This window comes from Mustela nigripes, chromosome 7 (assembly GCF_022355385.1).
Source record: "Mustela nigripes isolate SB6536 chromosome 7, MUSNIG.SB6536, whole genome shotgun sequence".
NCBI classification, from domain to species: Eukaryota; Metazoa; Chordata; class Mammalia; order Carnivora; family Mustelidae; genus Mustela; species Mustela nigripes.
Window position 1 is genome coordinate 55,373,232 of NC_081563.1, and position 21,331 is coordinate 55,394,562.

The following is a 21,331-nucleotide window of genomic DNA, read 5'->3' on the forward strand; positions in this document are numbered from 1 at the left end:
GATAATTGGCATGGGGATATTTTGAAGGGAAGACAAAGTTTCTGTCCTTCACATGCATAGTTTGGTGAACAAGTGAGATATCTAGAACTTTTCCATGAGGCTTTTAAAATGCAGGTCAGGATCTCTGGAGAGATCCATGCCATAAATGCTGAAGTCATGAGCATCAACTCTATGGAAAGTGAATGGAGTGAGAAAGAAAAGAGGTAGTACCTTGAGAGACACTGCCAATTTGAGGAAAAGCAGATGAGGGGCTAGCTGAAGTTCCAGAGAAAATTCATACAAAATATCGGGAAGAGAATGGGGGGAGAATGATGTCCTGTAAACAAGTAGATGAAAGAGCTTTAAGAAGATGGCTGTTTAGAAGGGTTAAATGCTCCTGAAATAACAGGATGACTGGAGCTGGCAATTAGAAGGGCATAGTAGCCCTGTTGGGGAAGTTCCATGGAAGCATATGTTGAGGTAAAAGCTATAATAGGTGAAGAGTGGCAAATGAGATATGAGACAGTAAGCGTAAGCAACTCTTTTGCATTCTTTCTCATGGCAACAAATCAAAGCTCTGATATGAGGCCATAGTATTATGGGAAGATCTTTTTTTTTTTTTTTTTAAGATTTTATTTATTTATTTGACAGAAACACAGTGAGAGAGAGAGAGAACACAAGCAGGTCCAGGCCGAGTGGGAGAAGGAGAAGCAGGCCTCCCATGGAGTAGGAAGCCCCATGTGGGGCTAGATCCCAGGACCCTAGGATCGCGACCTGAGCTGAAGGCAGACGCCCAATAACTGAGCCACCCAAGCACCCCTGAGGGAAGATCTTATGAGGTAGGAAATGGATAAGGTTTCTCTAACCTCCAGAAGATTCAAGAGAGAATGGTTGATTCTGTAGGAGAAAAGTTTAATTAATGGAGTGAGGAGGTAAAACTGGGTGAGCTTCAGAGAACATGTGTAATAATCAACCTTAGCCCAAACAAGGATATTTCATTTGCTAACTAAAAAAATTATTCCTTTATTCATTTATCAAAGTTATATACACACACACACACACTCATACATACATGTGTACATGTACACACACAAGATAGCAAATCTAATGGAAGTGAATGATGAAAAACAATAACCCTCTCAACCATTCCTCTTTCCCCAGTTCCATTAGAAAGAAGGGATTTTTTTCACACTAAAACGTGTTTTTATACTGATGATATAAATAATATACATCTGTTATAATTTTAGTAGTGCATACAAATATAAATAAATACAGCATATAAATTTATTTATAAACAAATAGCACATACAAATACAAATATAAAGAAAGTAAAGGTTGCTTAAAATCCTGACCTCCTATAATAATCACACTGAAGGGACTGTCTTAATATATGTACCCACTCTTCTTCGTTGCCCTACTTTAGCTTTATATTACTTTCTTAACCATATGATAAACCTTGTGAATATCCTAATGGGCAGCCCATGTAGTTTCTATATTTATGTAACCATATATATGTTTTGTTGCCCATTGTTTTACCAAAAAAATGAGATTGTGTAATATGCACCTTCTTGCATCTTGTTTTTCTCACTCAGTATTGTGCTGTGGAATCTCTCCAAGTCATCTAATATTACTCTAATTCATTCTTTTACTATGTAATATTCCAATATGTGGCCATATTTCAATATATTTTAAATATTCTTTTTTCAAGAATATTTACTTTTAATTCACTACAAACTGTTCTGCAATATATGTCAATGTATCTATGCTCTTTTATATTAGTACTTTTATTTCTATGGACTAGATTACCAGAGTAAAGTTGCAAGATCTAAGTGTATGTGTATTTTTAATTTTCATAGCTGTTGCTTGGTTGGCTAATGAGTTAAGTATGGTGCTTCTTCAGTGTCTCTTCCTGTCCTGCAGAGACCAGAAGGCTAGAGCTTATGCTCTGAGAATCTACCACAGCGAGAATGTGACTTAGGTTGGCCAAATTTATGCAAGACTTGAAATACAAAAGTGAGGTGAAGACCTCATTTCTACTGATATGAAATTTTTAGATAGAATGTGTGGACATGGAAATTTTTGTTTGTGTGTTTGTTTCCCTGAAGTAGCATTAACAAAAGTCTCTATGTCAAGAAATAAACAAATTTCCATTTGTTTTATTTCCATTCCAACAATAGAATGGAAATGAAATTGTAGAATAGTCAGACACTGGAGTACTGTGCACCAGTGCAATTAATTAGCTAAAACTACTAAAACTACCAGAATATCTCAAAGCCATACTCTAGAGGTAAAGAAGAATCACAAAAGTATATGTAGAGTGTAGCCAACATTTGAGGTGCCCCTCACTCCATCTCATTAGCTCACTTGATTTCAGATAGTTGCGACGGACACTAGCAGTGACTAGTATACCAACTCAAGGTCACAGAAAGGGGCCTGTGCTTTTCTGCCTTGGGCCTTTCTCAGAACCATGGGAAGCCACTCAGCTTGAAAATGTAAAGGAGTTAAACCCCTGAAAGCAACTCTTAAAATGGAGGTGAAGTCAGTGACTAATACTGTCTCCTTTTCTTTGGTCTGGTGGGCCACTTCTGAAATGTGGTTTATATGTTTTCATAGAGGGTATACAACAGGCCTATGCTTCAGTTGCCCATAGCAATAACTGCAAGTCATGTTTTCTCTCTGCTCTAGTCTTTACTCCCACTCCCACACTTTTGCTTCCTGGGCTCACATCCAAAATATACTACCTACATTCAACTTCTTTTCTTGGGCATTGGTTTCAAGGAAATTCATTATGATATTATATATAATAATATGTCATATTATGACATAGTATGGTCCCATTTGTATGCAGTTCAAAACAGGCAAGATGGTTTTGTGTTTTACATATAGGTCTATGATCCATTTTAAGTTACTTTTTGTGAAGGTGTAAAGTCTTTGTTTCTTTTTTTAATGTGGATGTCCATTTGTTCCAGCACCATTTGTTGTAAAGACCATCTTTGATCCTTTGTAGTGACTCTACTTCTTTGTCAAAGATTGTTTGACTATAGTCATATGGGTCTATTTCTGGACTCCATTCTGTTCCATTAATCTATTTGTTTATTCTTTTACCAATACCACACTGTCTTGATCACTGGGGTTTTACAGTAAGTCTTGAAGTAGAGTGGTGTCAGCCCTCCAACTTTGTTCTTGTCCTTCAGTAATGAACGACTATTCTGGACTTTTGCCTCTGCATGTAAATTTTACACTTAGTTTCTCAATAGTCACAAGATAACTTGCTGTTTTTTTTTAATTGGGATTGCATATTGCATTGAACATATAGATGAAATTAATGAGAACTGATATCTCAACAATATTTAATTTTCTTATCCATGACCATGGAACATCTGTAATTCTTTAGTTCTTCTTTGACATCAAAGTTGTAGTTATCTTCATAGAGACATCATATAAATTTTGTTAGATACCATTTGGCTTTTATACTCCTAAAAAGTTTATAAATTTTAACCCAGGAAGTTTGATGACACATTTTTGTCTTGGGAGAATGTGACAATGGTTAAAAGCCAAGTTAGTTATTAAACTCTAAGTTTTATATTACCAAAAGGAAGTTTTTAACCGGTACCTTCATGACATATTTACCAAGAAAGTGTCAAAAAAAAGTCTAGATAGTCATCTTACAAAATGGGGTAAGGAATGAGATATTGGTCAGGGATATCTACTGAGGGCATAACTATTTTAACCTAACCACTTTAAAGTTTGGTAACTACATGATCCATGATAAAAGAACTGCACCAAAATGTCCTGTTGGGGTTACTATTGCTATGAAAATGCAAGTTGGCATCTACAATCTAGTCTGACAGCAAAATCCAATGTAACTCAAGTATTCCAGTTGGTAAGCCCCAAAACATGTAAATATGATTCCTGGATCCCTAAATAGGAGGATTTCATTCTATTTTGTGCCATAAACCATAAGCTGCAGTAATTTGTACTTTTGCTTCTCTTTTCTCTGGGGTTGTGTGACTCTTAAATAATTATGCCACTATTTATGCTCTTCCAGCTCATGCATTTCATATCTCCCATTTGTTTCTAAAGTGAATATTTCATGTGGGTTTCTAGTATCATTTTTAGTGATTCATAATCACATTCTACAAGCCAACATTTTCTGTGCTTGGTTTCAGCTCCAGCATAGTATTTTTGGAGAGCTTGTTCATCTAGTTTTGGCTTTTCATGAGGCCAAAAAATAATCCAGCAACCCACAAACAAAAGCAGTAATAAATCGGTGGATAGATGCTATGATTTAACCATGTGTTTTGTTCTCACTGAGAAAAATCTCTTGGGTAATTTTGGAAAACAAATTAAAAAGTAATGAATTTCTAAGTGATAAAGGATTGCATTTGTATAAACAGCTATTCTTTTTACCATGATATTTCCACTATATTTAGGCATTTTAGCCTCAATATTTTAAATGTAAAATCTCATAGTATTATATACAATAGGAATGTATTTCTGTGATCAATTTATGATAAAGGAGCTAAGAATATATAATGGAGAAAGAACAGTGTTCTCAATATATAGTGTTGGGAAAGCTGGACAACCACATACAAAAGAATTAAACTGGGACCACTATCTTATACAATACATAAAAACTAACTCAAAATGGATTAAAGACTTGAATGTAAGATTTGAAATCATAAAATTCCTAGTAGAAAACAAGCAAAGACAGCAAAAATAGACAAGTAGAACTACATCAAACTAAAAAGCTCCTGCACAACAAAGGAAACTGACAAAAAAAATGAAAAGGCAACCCACTGAATGGGAGAAAATATTTGCAGATTATATTGCTCATAAGGGGTTGATTTCCAAACTATATCAGGAACACATGTAACTTAACAGCAAAAATGCCAAACAATCAGATTAAAAAGTGGGCAGAGAATTTGAATAGATATTTTTCTAAAGAAAACATATAGATGGCCAACAGGTACATGAAAAATGCTCAACATCCGTGATCATCAGGGAAATGCAAATCAAAACCACAATGAGATGACACCTCACACCTGTCAGAATGGCTATTATCAAACACGAGAAAGCAGAAGTGTTAGTGAGGCTGTGGAGAAAAGAGAACTCTTGTACATTGTTGATGAGAATGTAAGTCAGTACTGCCACTATGGAAAATAGAATGGAGGTTCCTCAAATAATCAAAAATAGAACTGCTCTATGATCCAGCAATTCCACTCCTAGGTATTTATCTGTAGAAAGTGAGAACACTAACTTGAAAAGATGTATGTATCTCCATGTCTATTAAAGCATCACTTACACTTGCCAAGATATGGAAATAACCTATGTGTCTCTTGATATGGATTTAAAAAATAAGAAATATATGTACAATGGAATATTATTCAGCCATAAAAAGAACGAAATCTTGCCTTTTGTGACAACATGGATGGACCTTAAAAGCATTATGATAAATGAAATAAGTCAGAGAAAGAAATATCATATGATCTCACTTACATGCGGAATCTAAACAAAAATTAAATTAATGAAGAAAAACAAGTTAATAAATACATAGATTTTTGATTGCCTAAGGCAGAGTTTGGGGGTGGGCAAAATGGGTGAAGGGAGTCAAAAGGAACAAACTTCCAGTTATTAAATAAATCAGTCCCGGGAATGAAATGCACATCATAGTAACTATAGTTATAATACTGTTTTACATATTTGAAAGTTTCTAAGAGAGTAAATCTGTAAAATTCTTATCACAAAAACTTTATAGCTATGTATGGTTATGGACGTGAACTAGAATTATTGTGGTGATCAAATATTGAATCATTATATTGTACATCTGAAACTAATATAATGTTGTATGTCATTTATACCTCAACAACAACAAAACAATAAAAGGATGTACTCCTATAAATTTATTTTTATAACTATAATATTTTTAAATAAATGTGGTCAGATTTTAGCCCAGGGTATTCATTGCAGATAATTGTGCCTGGCTGGCTTTTAATATATTTAATATTTAGTTTTAGAGTTGCAAAATTGTGGTTTAATGTACCTACTTCTTTTATCATCATTTTGTTTGTGGACTATGCCCATTTTTGTGGCCCCTTCTTTTTTTATAGTGATCCCTCACCGTTTTAAAAAACACATCTGGAAATCTTAAAAAAAAAAAAAAAATCCCAGTTAATGGACATTGACATTCATGATTTGTTTTCAATGAATTCTGCAATGATGTTGTGGTTTAATACTGGCTAACTAACAGTTCTCAGAATAATCTGATCCTGTAGGAACTCAGCAAAGTATCAAGGCTACATCCTTCTGATATTTTGACACCTGTGTCAAAGAACACACAAGTCAGTGAAACCAGCAATTTTTTTCAAAGAGATATTTCACTCTTCAAACTTGTTTTATTGAATTTGAGTGCTTAAAGATAATTATTTCACCTTTTAAACATTATGGCAAGTAGATTGTAGAGATGACCAGGTTCTGTGGCTCTCATACCTTTCAATAAAAATCCAAGAGTTTACAACACTGAAAGGTAGCAAAGTATAGTGGGAAGAGCTCAGTTTTAAATGAGAAGTCCCAACTTCAAATTCCATTTCTGCAACCTATTAGCTATTTCACCGTGAACAAATTATTTACTTTATGCTTCAACTTCTGTCAAATGGGATTCTTTGGTTTACATGGCAATTGTGAAGATCAGGTATTAGTTACCAGGTGGTAGCATTAGTGCTGACACTAATCTTGGCATATGAATCACAGTGCAAGACCATCTAATCCTAAGAGCTTCTTGCATCTTCTTCCCGATGAGGTTTACAAATTCCCATGAGCAGGTACTGTATGATATGTCTCCAGGAGTTCCACAGTGCCCAAACCAAGGTTTGCGTACATAAGATGGTCAGTAAATATTTCCTGAACTTTACTGAGGCAATCCCATGAAGAGGAAGCACCCAAGGAGGGAGGGAGCATTGTGTGTTCTAGATTCTTGCCATTGTTATGTCACAAATTTTGAATGTGTTCATTTGTCCTTCAAGGCCTGTGTTTTCCTGTTTGTAAAGCAATATTGGGTCAGCTGGCTAGAGGACGAATAAGAATATATTTTATACTGAACTTACATGAAGCCTGATGTGCTTTCTCTGGATATCTCCAAGTAGGTCACCTCCCGTTGCTGAAGTAGAAACAACTTGTTTCAAAGGAAGTAATGTGCCTATGAACCTTCTAGTCCTCTACTTCTTGTAGGGAATATCAGCATCTGGAGGTGACAGTTCTTTATTCTTATTTATCAAATCCTAAAATCTGATTTTCTTGCCAAATTAAAGATAATTACCAATTCTTTTTTCCACTTAAGCTATAGCTTTGCAAAGGGCAGGGAAGGAACTTGCCTCTGACCCTGTGTGAATTCTCATGCGAGCTCTCAAGAGAGTAATTGAATACAAATCAGATCCTTTTTTTCTGTTAAACTGAGAAATTTACTTGATCTTGCCTATTTCAAGGTTGCAATTAGGCTGTCTCCTTATAAGTATAAATCAAATCCATTCGAATTCTGTCTTGGAAAAATGGCAAATGCTCAATACCAAATTCTCTCTTTTCTATAGTCATGTGTATTAAAATTCTGGCAAGTGCCTATTTCTCATAGTGTGATCAGCTTCTCAGGTGTTCATCCTTTCCTATAATTTCTTATTTATTTATTTATTTATTTATTTATTTATTTTATTTATTTATTTGACAGACAGAGATCACAAGTAGGCAGAGAGGCAGGCAGAGAGAGGGGGGGGAAACAGGCTCCCTGCTGAGCACAGAGCTGGATGTGGGACTCGATCCCAAGACCCTGAGATCATGACCTGAGCCGAAGGCAGAGGCTTTAACCCACTGAGCCACCCAGGTGCCCCTGACTTCTTATTTAAAAAGCTATTCAGATGTTCCTTTCTACCAGATTCTGGTGCCCCTGATGTGATACACCAGGAGGGGGAACAGAAGCAGTATGAGGGGTTTCCAGTAGAAGTAGACTCTTACCATCTCTGATTTCTCTACTCCCTGTCCATACTTCTGACACTGGACATGTGTTAGGGTCACTGTCTACATCAGGAAAAGTTTCCAAGGTGTTCAGATACAAAACTCGAAGAACAGTTATTGCCAATCACAGTTGCATAAGGATTGACATCTCATGCTTAGCATCCACCCATTCATTCACTCAACAAATGTTCATTGAATGGTTACAGTATCTTAGGCCCTGTGTAAAACACTTTTTTCCTTTGTTTAATTTCTTGTACTTGTTTCACTGTATCTTAAAGCTCCTCAGCTCCTCCTCAGGCAGGGTATCATCTTTCCAAGTTTGACAAGATGCTAACAATTAATGTTAGGAATGAACAGAAGGGGCTGGACCTTGGCCGTAGACTTGCTGGAAAGGGAGAGGACCGGAATGAAATGGCCAAGCTGCTTTGGGCAATGTATAAGCGCAGAGTTGTCTATAGAGAATGCCCGAGAGCCATGGTGATTTCTGTCCTTAAACCAGATAAACCAAGATTTGCCACTCTGGCTCTGAAGTTCTCAAAACAACTTCATGTCTGCTCTTCACAATAGAGAGAAAGGAAAGCGCCCTTACATGTTCCTGAAGGTTTTTATTTTGGTAATAACACCTAGCATGAGAACTGCCCTCTTAACTGATTTTTAAGTGTACAGTATAATATAGTTATCTGCAGGCACAATGTTGTTCAGAAGACCTCTAGAACTTACTAATCTTGCATAACTGAAATTTTATGCCCATTGATTCACCTGTTCTCCTCATCTTCGATCTTGACCTTTCGTCCCCAGTCTGCCAGATCATCAGTTTGCCATAATTTTGACTACTCTCCTGTTGGCCTTGATGATCACTGGAGTCCCAGGAGTTTCAAACCCTGCCTCAAGAAAAATTTGGATGTATTAGAAAAAAATGACAGACTTCCTTGGTTAAGTTTATCCCCTTCAGAATGCCAACAAGTGCTGAGAATGCACACAAGAGCTCTCAATCATTTCATGCTCTCCTATACACCAAAAGCCCAAGATAAAAAACAGAAATCACTGGTAAGTTGTCCTTGGGTGCCAGCCAGTTAACACAACAAGAGTACAGCTTCTCATTCTGTCAGGAGGAGTTTTGTGCTATATAGCACCTGCCAGAAGCCTTTGCCCACAGGTGGCAAAGCTCCTGCCATCCTAAGCAGCACATGGCAGAGGGGAGGCTGCGGCTGACCTCCTTGGTAACCAGCTATGACAGCCTGACAGCAGACCGGCTGGACACTCCAGACTGTCACCAGATATGTCACAGAGTGGTTCCCAGGCTCAAGCACTTAATTTACTTTACCTAAAATAAAAAATTAGACTCTAGTTCTTTCTTTCCTTTTATTTATTTATTTTTTGAGGGTTTATCTGAGAGAAAGCATGCACACCTCCTCTGAGGGAGGGGCAGAGGGAGAGGGAGAAGGTAAGGGAGAGAATCTTAGGCAGCCTTCCTGCTGAGCGTGGGAACCCAAACTGAACTGGGGCTCAGTCTCACAACCTTAGATCGTGACCTGAGCTGAAATCAAGAGTTTCAACAACTAACAACTAACCAACTGAGGCACAAGGGCGCCCCTCTTTTCTTTCCCTTAAAAGAAAAACTCCTTTTCTTTAAAGGAGGAAATCTAATGGGGAATCCCAATATATAAAACACAGCAAAGTAGAAGCCCTTTGGGTGACATTGAGGGTGGGTGATAGAGATGGCCTGGAATGTATCTGCTTAGCTTTCTCTCATCATCCAACCCATTCAAAGACCTTCAAATAGCGCCCTGGAATTCAGTTTGACAAACAGAAAAACTTTGGGCTAGAAAATCTCCAGTGTATCTCCATTTCACTCAAGCTCCATGAAGGTGAGGCTCTGCCTTGGTTATTCCTGAACCCTGAGGGCCTAGCGTGGTATTGACACATCGTTAGTGTACACACACACACACACACACACACACACACACACACGTATTTGATGGGAAGATAAATGCAAGATTTTTTTACATGTCAGGAGTTCCAGTTATTTAGATTATACCTCCATGTGACCAGTAGAGCTGGTTTTCAGCATTCACCTCTCCTTCTGACTATACACCCTATACTACCGTCCCCCCAGCTTTTCTCTGCACACATATAAGAGCTCAGTTTTAGCTTCCTTGGGATTGCATCTAAAACACCGAATGTAAATGTCTCCCAAATGGGGAGACAGCTTGTTTATACAGGAATAATTGCTTCAGCACAGTGTCCTCTTTTACTGCAAAACTTGAAAATGCTGAGTAGTCAGATTCCTTGCCTTTGCATTAGGAAAGAATTTAAAACCTATTTCAGTCTTTTCTTTGGCCTCATGTAAAAGTAAAGCTTTTTTTCTCCCCATGGTAAGGGCAAAGCGGAGAAATCTAACCCTGACTTTTACTTTCCCTGAGCCCCCAAAATGAGCCCAGGTCATTTTGAAATGGATTTTTCCCTTGTTTTGTTAAATTGGAGCCAGTCAGAGATGAATGGATATTCCTGCGCCAGTTTGAAACTGCTGTAAAGGGTATAAGCAATGCTTCTCTTTGTTGTCCCCCACCCCTCCAGCCCTCCCCTGGAGAGGGAGGTGTGAATCCTGCCGCCTAAGAGAAGGCTGGAGGCTTCACCTGGACCCTGGGGCAAGCCATCAGGCGGCTGATTCACCAAGGAACCCGCCAGCTGGCTTGACTTCAGTACTGTTTATCATTATGTCTACTTCTTCTAAAATTTCTCTTTATTTAATCACCTAATACTATTTTTATTGGCCTGTCAGAATGTGGGGGAGAGTAGAAGGGAATTCATTTCATGTGTTGTGGAACATTATTATGGTAAAATATTAGGACAAGTCTATACCTTCCTCCTTTGAAAAATAAGATACAAAACCAATTAAAGTTAAGTGATTACTGAAATGCATCTAATTAGTTATTAACTTACACACATCAAGCTATGATGGCAGCTTTCACAGCAAAAATCCTGTTGGTGTTGATACAGAAGATAATTGATATCACAGAGGCCTCCGCTTCTCAGGCAATTGCTTAAGAAAGCACCTTCACAGCTCAGAGCCTTCTCTCCCTTTGGGTTGGGGTACATTTTCGTCAATCTGACAAGATCTGTCACATATTATCAGACAATTGATCACCAACTGCTTGCAAGTCTTAATCCATCGTTTGATCACACATCAAGAAAAATTGCTTTTTATGTCTTACATCTTGGCCATGAGAAAGGGGAAGAAAGCAGAGACTTAGGCTTCTGGCTCCAGCTCATTACTTTTTTGCAAATGATAGATGGGTTCACTAGGCAATTTAACTTTAAAATGATCTTTTCCCCTTTCTCAAATAAGCAAATAGAAGGAGCTTTGCAGCACAAGCTGAGTGGAAAGGGAGTCTGCCTGCTGTTCCTTTTGTGTCTCTATAATAGGCGCCCATGTGTGGATGGAGGCACGGCACGTGTGCTTAGTAAATATGTATTTACTCAGTATTACTGCATCTACTTCTAAATAATAGGATTTAAAGTGGACACACACAGAGAGACTAACTTTCACTCTCCAGGACATAGCTATAATCATTTTACACATTTCTTCTAGAGCACTTATGTTATACATAAACTAATTTGAAATGACTTCAGTTTACAAAAAAAAAAGAAAAAAAAGTATTATATAATGACACAGTAAAAAGCAATTCTAAAATAAATCGCTTCCCCCTACCATGAATCCAGTTATGTTATTGTCAAAATCCTGACCTTATGTATCTAGCAATGTATCTTCTAGCTTTCTTAGAATGGGGCACAGCCTATTAATGAAGGAATTAGTCCTGTTTCTAATTCCTGATGGCTACTTAATATCAAAAAGAGAAAGTATCTGTAATTACCAATAAAGGAATAGCTAAAACCTCAAAGTTTTTGAGGGATTCCATTTAAATTGTCAACATATACACAAATACCCTGGTGATCTATAAATAGTATTTCCAAAGTTCACAGTGTTCAGACATTACAGTTGTGTTCTTTGAGGCCAGGAAGGAAAACTCCCAACTCCCCATCGCTTGTTTTCCCACCTCCCCCACACTAAAAACCTCCCTGGGACTCCCTCACTATCATGCCCTCTGTAATTTAAAGACAAAGAATTGGGGTGCCTGGGTGGTTCAGTAGTTAAGCGACTGCCTTTAGCTCAGGTCATGATCCTGGAGTCCCAGGATCGAGTCCCACATCAGGCTCCCTGATAAGCAGGGAGTCTGCTTCTCTCTCTGACCCTCTCCCCTCTCATGTTCTCTCTCTCAAGTAAATAAATAAAATCTTAAAAAAAAAAAAAAGATAAAGAATTTAGAGTCAGTTTTTGCATGCTTAAGTAAAATGAAAGGTACTGAGAGGTGTATAATTAGTGCTTTTTCTGTGTCTTGGCAACTCAAGATTGACAGTGTTTCCAAATACTAGCCACTGAATTCTATAGTCAAGCAGTGTGCTGCTGGCCTGCAAGCTTTTGTTAACAAACAGAAAACACCATAAGGCCAGGGACTGAACCCCAGCCCCTAGCACAGTTTGTGTCAGGCCCAAAGAGGGTGCTCCAAAAAAAATATTTGTTCTGATGAAATGCAGATAAAATATCTAGCTTAGTTTAAACTATTGTATCAAAGTCACTTTCCTAGTTTTGATCATGTGCTTATGTAAGATGTTATCATTGGGGGAAAGTAGAGGAAGGATCCATGGGAACTCTGTTCTTTTTTGCAACATGTAGGTGAGTCTAAAATTATTTCAAAATGCAATTTAAAAAAATATTTATTGAAAAGCAAATACATCTCTAATTCTTTAAGCCCACTGAATGTCCTATGCATTTGAGGCACTGATGTCTCTGGGTTGCAGTCTGGGACCTTTTTTTTTCTTGTTTTTGTTGCATCTCTTCCCACTCTTTTCTTTTGTCCCATGCCCTGATTCTGGTTCTGCCTCTGGTCCTCTAGATGTGCTTCTTTTTTTTTTTTAAGATTTTATTTATTTATTTGACAAAGGTCACAAGTAGGCAGAAAGGCAGGCAGAGAGAGAGGAGGAAGTAAGCTCCCTGCTGAGCAGAAAGCGGGGCTCGATCCCAGGACCCTGAGATCATGACCCAAGCCGAAGGCAGAGGCTTTAACCCACTGAGCCACCCAGGCGCCCCTAGATATGCTTCTTATATTTGTTCTTTCCCAAAGTCTGGCTATTGGTCCTCCATGAAGAATTTTGGCTCAGACTTCCTCTGTCAAGATTTTCTTCTTTTGGCCTAGATTTCGTCTTTGCACCACCACTGCATCTTTCTCGTTGGCCTACTCAGCATCCAGTTTCCCATTTGCCCAGCTAGTGTGTGTGTGTGTGTGGGGGGGGGGGGGGTTGGGGAAGGGTGATGTACAGAGAGGAAATGATGAGGGGTGAGGTTGAGCTTTAGTCTGTGGTAACCTGCATCTCTGAAATAGATTTCTGTGTATAAAGAACAATTTCCTGCTGGGGAGAGACTCTCCCCGGTTTATCAGATCCATCAAATTGAACTCTTCAGCTTCACTATATATTTTGTGAAAATGCTATCAGAGCCTTCAAAGTTTAGCTTGCTCCCTATCTGTTCTCACTGCTGAGTGGCAAGAGCACGATCCCTATCACCGTAAATGACAGAGAGAATGGACTTACTGAGACCACATCCTGAGGCCAAACAGCATGGTTTGTGCATTTGTCTCAAACGAGATTTGCCTTTGGAAAATCAGCTGGGACCCTCAATGACTTCCCCACTACTCTCTTCACATAGGGACAGTTGAATGCAATGGCATTCAACACAGTCACTAGGGCCGTATTATTCTGAATCCGGCTCTGTTCACTAGCAATGCAACTAGACAAGTTACTTAATCTGTCTGTATATTAGTTTTGCCATCTGTAAAGTGGCAATGATAATTATTCCTAGTTTATAGGGATCTTGTGAGAATAGTAAGTTATTATTTTGAGAAGCACTGGGCTCACCCATAGTTGGCACTCAGTGAATGTAACTGCTATTTTCTAATGCCTTTTCTACTTCTTTCCTATATTTCCCCCTCTACTGCCTCCTTATAAGGGTTCAGTATGGTGGCTTATGCTTAGAAATAAGAATTATTATTATTATTAATTATTATTATGCTTTCAGCACTTCCCTAAACTTCTGGAAATTATAGAAGACAATCAATAGAGTCTCCAAAATAAGGTTGGAAATTTATCAGTATCAAAAAAGAAATAGAATACAGAGTCACTCACATTTCTGATTCTACCGACTGAATCCCTGTTGGGATGCAGGCTGTAATAGAAATGCTGGTGGGCTTTGTGGAAACATGACCACATACCTGAAACTGGTTGTATCTTACAATGCTCTAAACTGGGGGAGGCCAGGGTGGATTTGGATTGGACTAGAAGTCAGACCGCTGAGAAAGATAGCCTTAGAGGCATGGTCGAATATTGTCTTATCTTGTCTTTTCTTTTCATAACATTTTATATTTTATAAATATTTATATTTATATTTACATAGCAAATATAAACTGAACATCGATACCTGGCTGACTGTAGCTCCCAAATGTTAAATGTGATGTTTAGAGGCATAAAACACTCTGATGTAACTATGACTATGGAATGGAATTGTGTTTCCAAAATCTTCTCGGTTTTCCCAGTTTTTGCTGCAGTGAGCGCTAGCGGCTAACACTTGAATTAATGGTGTCCCAATCCCAGGCAAATGGCATCCAATCCATTCTACCTCTTCCAACCAGCAATACAAAGTAATGAAAACTTGTTGCCTGAGTCCTTTCTCATTAGCTCTGGAGATGCAGATTGAAAATAATTCTTTGGTTGTATTTATTAAGTTTATATGATCCGCTTTCCAAGAAGCATTTAGAACAAACAATGAGTTATAGCGAAAACCAATGTGAGCGAGCAATAGACTCAAATTAGAAGAGGTAAAATTAAATTTTCATGTATCATAAATGAAATATCCATTAGGGACTTCTCAATGACCTTCAGGTTCAGCAAATTCTGTATTAAAACTTCCAGCCTGAAAGATAGGAATGCTGGGCTCGACAACATGCATGGCAGGTACTGTGGAGGAAAAGGCCCAGCCAGCCACAGTAAACAAATGTAACTAGTTTTGGAGAAATGCTATTGACAGTAAAATTCTAATTTTACTCCAGCTCCCAGAACAGATGTACCTCCGAGTCCATAGACTGCAATACTTAACTGCAGCTACTCAGCTGTGACCTTCAGCCCCAGGCTCACTGCAATAAAATTTTCATGCAACCATATGGAAGAATATTTTAATAGAGATTTACTGTCAGTAACTGTCCCAGAGGAGCAAATAAGGAAGCTGTAACATATTGCGTACAGTAAATCAAGGGGACTTCAATGGAAAAACGAAACCTCCCGGAGGCAAGCATCTTTAAAATTACAGGCAACACTTTGTACAAATATGTGTACAAAGGACTAGATATGCACTCAGTTAAGTAGCTCAAAATGGTTTCGATTTGCAGATATATTTATTTAGAATTTATTTATTGGATTTTATAAGTGGCAAGCACTTACCTGTCAGGGCCGAATGCCCATGTATCCCCCTTCCCTGGGGCAAAACGGAAGTGAGGGAGGGGTGACTTTAACTGAAATTCTTCCCCAACCAGGGACTATGGCAGGCAGCATAAATTGCACCCTCTCTATGGCCAGGTTTACTTCAATTTAGGATGAGGTATTAAGCACAGGGACAAAATATTCCCTTAGCCAGTATACAAACAACACTGAATGAGCTATTTGAACGGTTAAAAATTCAGCTTAAACAATAAATGGGGACACGTGTTGATTAAAACTCCCCATGGGGCAGAATGCGTTCAGAGTCCCTACATGAGTCCTTGATTATGCTTTACCCAACATTTTTGCGTGTAAAAATGTCTCCTTTTTTGTGAAGCTATAAAATGGCAATCTTCGTCTAAATGGGTCTTGGGCTCGTTGGATTCAGTAAATCAGATCTCGTACCCTTCTCCTGACCCTGTATTTATTTGGAGACAGGAGTCCACGGCACAGGGCCACAGGTGAGCCAAGAAGGAGGGAAGGAGCCTGAGCATGTCACCTACACGGCTCCACGCTTCAGTTCACTTAGTTACCACCACTGCACCATTTCCTTGCTCGGCTTCAGCCCTTACTGTTAAGAGCATTTCAGTTTCAGATATTTGTTTCCTGAGGGCAAACAAGCAGCCATCTCCCCCTCTACTCAACTGATGGAAACTCTAATGCAAGGGGCAGTAATTCAGAGATAAATAGACCGAACACTGCCCGTGACAGTTCATATTTTATGGTGGAGAGAAAGCCTAAAACTAAAAAACCCTTGTGTGGGAGGCATAGCACAAATGCTTCATCCATGGTACATAATGAAGGAAGATGTCTTGGCATCAAACCGAAAATCAAAATATCCAAGTGACCGTGAATAGGAGAATCGGGTGATAAATCTTTATGTTTTGCTAAATGCCCGTGGGTTGTCACATTTGACAATGAGGAATAACAATAGAAGAATTGTCATATCTGATAAATGTGTCTTAGGCATTCCATTCTTCTGTGGAAGTGGTCCCAATTACTATAAAACACAGGTAACACGCTCACGAGTACAGATTCAAAAACAGGTTAGGTTACACACTGAAAGTGAATTATCTTGACTAATCAGAACCTGGTTGGAAATTGTCATACAATAGGAAAAAAGCTTGAGACGTTAGTTCATGCTATCAGATTAATGTATAAATCATGTTACATGGCTAAAGATCAGTTGGTTACCCACCGATTTTCCCAGTGTTTCAATTACTGTACTTTTTCCGCAGTTGGATATTGTATTCTCCGGACCCTTTAATGATACTCTATTTCACATTGAAATTGAAGTCGAAACTAGAAATCCTCCTCAAAACATGTGGGTTTGGGGATACAAATGTATGCATGATATGTGCAGCTTGTTTCTTTGAGAGAAAGGCTGATTGGGATGAATCTCCAGAGTCCTTGCATTATTTGGCTGTAACCATGTTAGGAATTACTCTTTTTGTCTTTATAAGGGATAGAATGGGCATGTAAGGACAGTTTTTGTCTGTATTTAATTTCGTGAATTTACCAAGAACGGTGAGTCATGTCTTACTTTTTTGATCCCATCTCTAAAACAAGTGATGTCAGAATGCTTACTCATTAAAGGCATATTTCCCTCCATCTCCCGGAAGGCTCAATGACCTTGGCTAACTCTGTACCCAAAGTTTTTGGTAATCTTGGGCAGTATAGCTTGTCCCTCTCCTCTTCAACCCACTCTCTATTCTGGCAAGTTGGTTTTCTCTTGACCTCCACAGATTCTATATTTAATTTGTCACACCCTCAGGTCACATGACTCCAGGATAAAATTATTTTCCTTCCTCTGTACCTCTCCAAAACTTAGCTTTTGTTTAAGACTGTTCAGAGCTCCACATACCCAAAGAATTCTATCAAACTGCTCTAAGCCCATCACAAAATGCTAAAGGCCAAGTCATTTTCTACTGCGTAGCTAATACATTCTGAGACTATTAATAATTGTTTAATAAATACCCATTGATAATTGATTTGTTGATCTTTTGACCTTCTTTTATTTCTTTTCACCACTTTGCCATTTACTTCAGACTTGGACTTCTCCCAGAGAACACAAAAGAATGTATTCTGAAGAAGTTTTTATTCTTATTCCTTCCACTGGGAACATGGTAGAAAGTAATCATTACTTAATGTAATTTTCCACATATAGACATTGTTTTACAAGCTACAAATAATGTGAATAAAATGTAACTATATACCCAACAAACAAACAAAATCTCCCAAATTAAAAGCAATATACAGCTGGGATGAATAAGATAATTTGTTAATTAGGAAAGTATTCGTGATAGATAGCAAGCTTCTCACAGCTGGAACTTATCAAACAAAGACTAACTCAAGAATCTGGGAGACAGGATTTCCATAAAGAATGGGAGATTAGGTTCAATAAATCTGGGGTCTCTTCCAAATCTGAGATTCTATGATAATTGTCTGAATTTAACCAATTAAGAAAATGATTTTAGTAGTCTTATGAGGTAAGTTTTTTATATTCCAAATATTTTAAAATTATAGAGGGCGTTAGGAGATTAATTTTTTTAAAAATCTGAAAATAACAGGTCATAAATTGATTGACTTACTAAAGTCAAAAGAATGGTTTTTTAAAGTGGTATGGGCATGTGGACCTAGCCACAAAGTACTTTGAAATCAATCTTATTCTTAGAACATGTATCTACAGTTTAATTAATTTGTACATGTAAATGGGATGGCTACTGTGCACATTTTAATAAACAAATATTTATGTGCCCGTTGGTCTTGTCAATTTTCCTGTGATGTGTTAACCTTGGGTATGTAAAAAGAAGTAGTGAAATGTATTGCCCTCTTGGGAGTCCAGAGAGCTGCGCTAGTGCTGTGATTCTCTACCAAGGTCAGGAAACTTATCTTTGCATGGTCATACTTTTAGACATACAGAACTGATATTTCACAAACAGGCACCAATGCAGACAAACCCAACTACAGACCTTCCGCATTTGCTCTTTTTATTTGTTACCTGAATTTTACTGGTTGCTATATCCCATTATCTAGAATTTGGGGATATAAGATGCTTGGGTTAAGTAAACAAAACATATAATGACTATCATTTCTTTTTCATTTAAACTTAATTTTTTAAAAGATTTTATATATTTATGAGAGAGAACACAAGCAGGGGGGAACAGCAGGCAGAAGGAGAGGGAGAAGCAGATTCCACATGGAGCTTGGAGCCCGATGCAGGACTCAATCCCAGGACCCTGGGATCATGACCTGAGCTGAAGGCAGATGCCTATCTGACTGAGCCACCCAGGCGCCCCTCTTCTCCGTTTTAATGTAATCTTTTGATATGTGTCCACAGAAACCATGAAATTTTGTCTTATCGTTATTTGGATTTCTGTGTTGTCAGGGTGTAATGATTTTAAGAATAGGGGTGAAGATGTACTTATCTGAAAACTGTACAGTTGTGTACACATGCAGTATACATATGTAAGACTTGGTAAAACTTCATTGATTTGTAACAATTTAGGAAAGTTTTAGTTAGAGGATCCTTAAAAATTAATTCAGCACAACTTCTTTCAACCAAATAGAATGATATACTTTCTGCTTTATCAGTGTCTTTGAAGCAAGTATATTTGTTGTTTACAAGTACAAAGGTGCTTTGAAAGTGTTTGAAAGGAGTTTATTCAGTAAGGCTAATGCTGTAGATGGAATTATTTTTGCTCTTTGCTCTTCTAATTGGGAAAGCAGATTTTTTTCCCTTGGAAATGTAGGAAACTTCTATCTTACCTGAAAAAACACACGATTTTTGAATTAGTAATGTATTTGAATCAAAACTTTGTTACATATTAAGAACATCTGGAGTAAATGTGGTTTATAGTTATAAACCCAGGTATATATTATGGTTAAATGGAATGTATTTTGGTAAAAACTAGTCTAATTCCTTCTGATTTATTAACACGCATCTACTTAGTTAATTGGTTCAAGTTTCCCGACTCACAGTTCAATGATGCGTTTTTCATGAACTTGTTGGATATTTTCATCCCACCTTCTTTTATCCAGGATCATCCATAAATGTCCCGAGACACAGCAGAGGGCCAAGAATGGCATGGTAGGCAAAAGACAGAGGCTCTGAGTCCACAAATGGATTTCTGTTTGGACACTTAAGAAGAAGTGACATCAAGAGCAGCAACCTAGCCTACTGCACTCATGGTGAGGTAAGGAGATCCCAACCATAACTATGAAATAACCTTGGCCTCTCCTGAAGTAGGCTATTGGTTCAATCCAATGTAATGGTGGCATTGTTAATATTCTTATCCTTGATGTGATTATAATTATTTGATATAATTATTCTAACTAAAATCACTCATGCACAACTCCCTTGTGTGGGGGGAAGCAGCCAGTAAAAAGCATGAAATATTTATCTGTAGTGTGGTTTTAGTTTCTCTCCTTACCCTCTTGTAGTTAGCTGCCCGAGTCTTATTCAGTGTGACAGAAGATCATCGTAGAGTCTGGGAGGAAGCAATAAGATAAACTGCCCAGGTTTTGATGAGGTATGAAGCGTCCTGTCACATTTCAGGGTGAAATTCATCTTCAACAAGATTTCCCCCACACCCCCCACCTCCACCATTTCACAGCTTGTATTCCCAGAACACGAGTATCAAGATTTCATTTGCCTTGGAGCCCTTCCAGAAATTAACAGCGTTAAGAAGAACCATTCTATTAAGTCAGGATGGTGTCCAATAAAAGCAATGAATGATTGGAAAATGGACCATTTTAATGCTGTTCAGTAAAACCATCGTGAATGTTCTTAATTATGCAATTCCATCCTTCCTGTGTAATTGGCTCATTTGATTTTTTTTTTTTTCCTTTCATGGTATAGAATAATCTGAATTAGGGGTCAGGGACTTCTAATATTATTATATTTGACTAATATTTGAAGATGATGGGGCAAAATATGTAAGAATGTAATATGATTTGGATCCCCTAGACAACCAACAAGTAAGTGTAAAGGCTCATAGGATTGACGAAAATGGAAAAATAATTGTACCCTTCAGAGGTATCTAAACTCCATTTGCAAATATAGAGCACTCCATTTTTAAAAGCTTTATTCCTTTGGTTTTGAATAGGTAATATAATCACGTGATTCAAAATTCAAGAGGTACAAAAGGGCAGATAGTGAAACATCTTCCTCCTTGGCATCGAAAGCAACTAATGTTATCAGGTGTGCACGATGCTCTCAGAGATATCTAATGCATATTCAAACAAATTTGTGTAAACTTTCATTTGTTTTTCTCTTATTTGTATGCACAGTAGCACTATCTACTAAGATTTTATATATCACCATTCAGTCCAAGTGCTAGGGATCCAGTAGCAAGCAAAGCCAAGTCCTTTTGGGAAGCTTACACTTTCATGGTGGGAAGCAGACAAAAGGCACCAAACAAGATAGTTTTAGATCTTGAGTGTTTGACACTGACCTACAGGGAAGGGGGTGCTGGTTAACTGAGGTCATAAAGGCTCACCAAGAGGAAAATTTAAAAGGTAGAAATCACTTTTTAGCTTTTGCATTAATCTGGCTAAATATCTGGTTAAACCCAATAATAATAATTTACCACAATGTAGCCCCACAAAACATATATATGGAGACATGGGATTTGCCATACAATTCATCAATATGCTGACCCTTCAGAGTAATGTCGTGATCCCAGATTTCAAATTCATGTTCACCACTGCCTGACAATGCTCAAAACCACTGTGCTATACTCATCTTGCATGACAGAAGCTACAG

The 21,331-nt window shown here is 37.9% G+C and overlaps 1 long non-coding RNA gene across 9 annotated transcripts in view; it reads left to right on the forward strand.

Moving 5' to 3' along the window:
- LOC132021494 (uncharacterized) overlaps window positions 1–21,331 on the forward strand; it is a 219,177-nt gene that overhangs the window by 23,095 nt on the left and 174,751 nt on the right. For 8 of the 9 annotated variants that reach the window (XR_009405356.1, XR_009405358.1, XR_009405357.1 and 5 more), the window contains exon 2: window positions 19,606–19,760. This is a non-coding gene — a long non-coding RNA (uncharacterized LOC132021494). Of the gene's footprint in view, window positions 1–630; window positions 819–19,605; window positions 19,761–21,331 lie in introns of all 9 variants that reach the window. The other variant, XR_009405360.1, reaches the window with a different exon arrangement.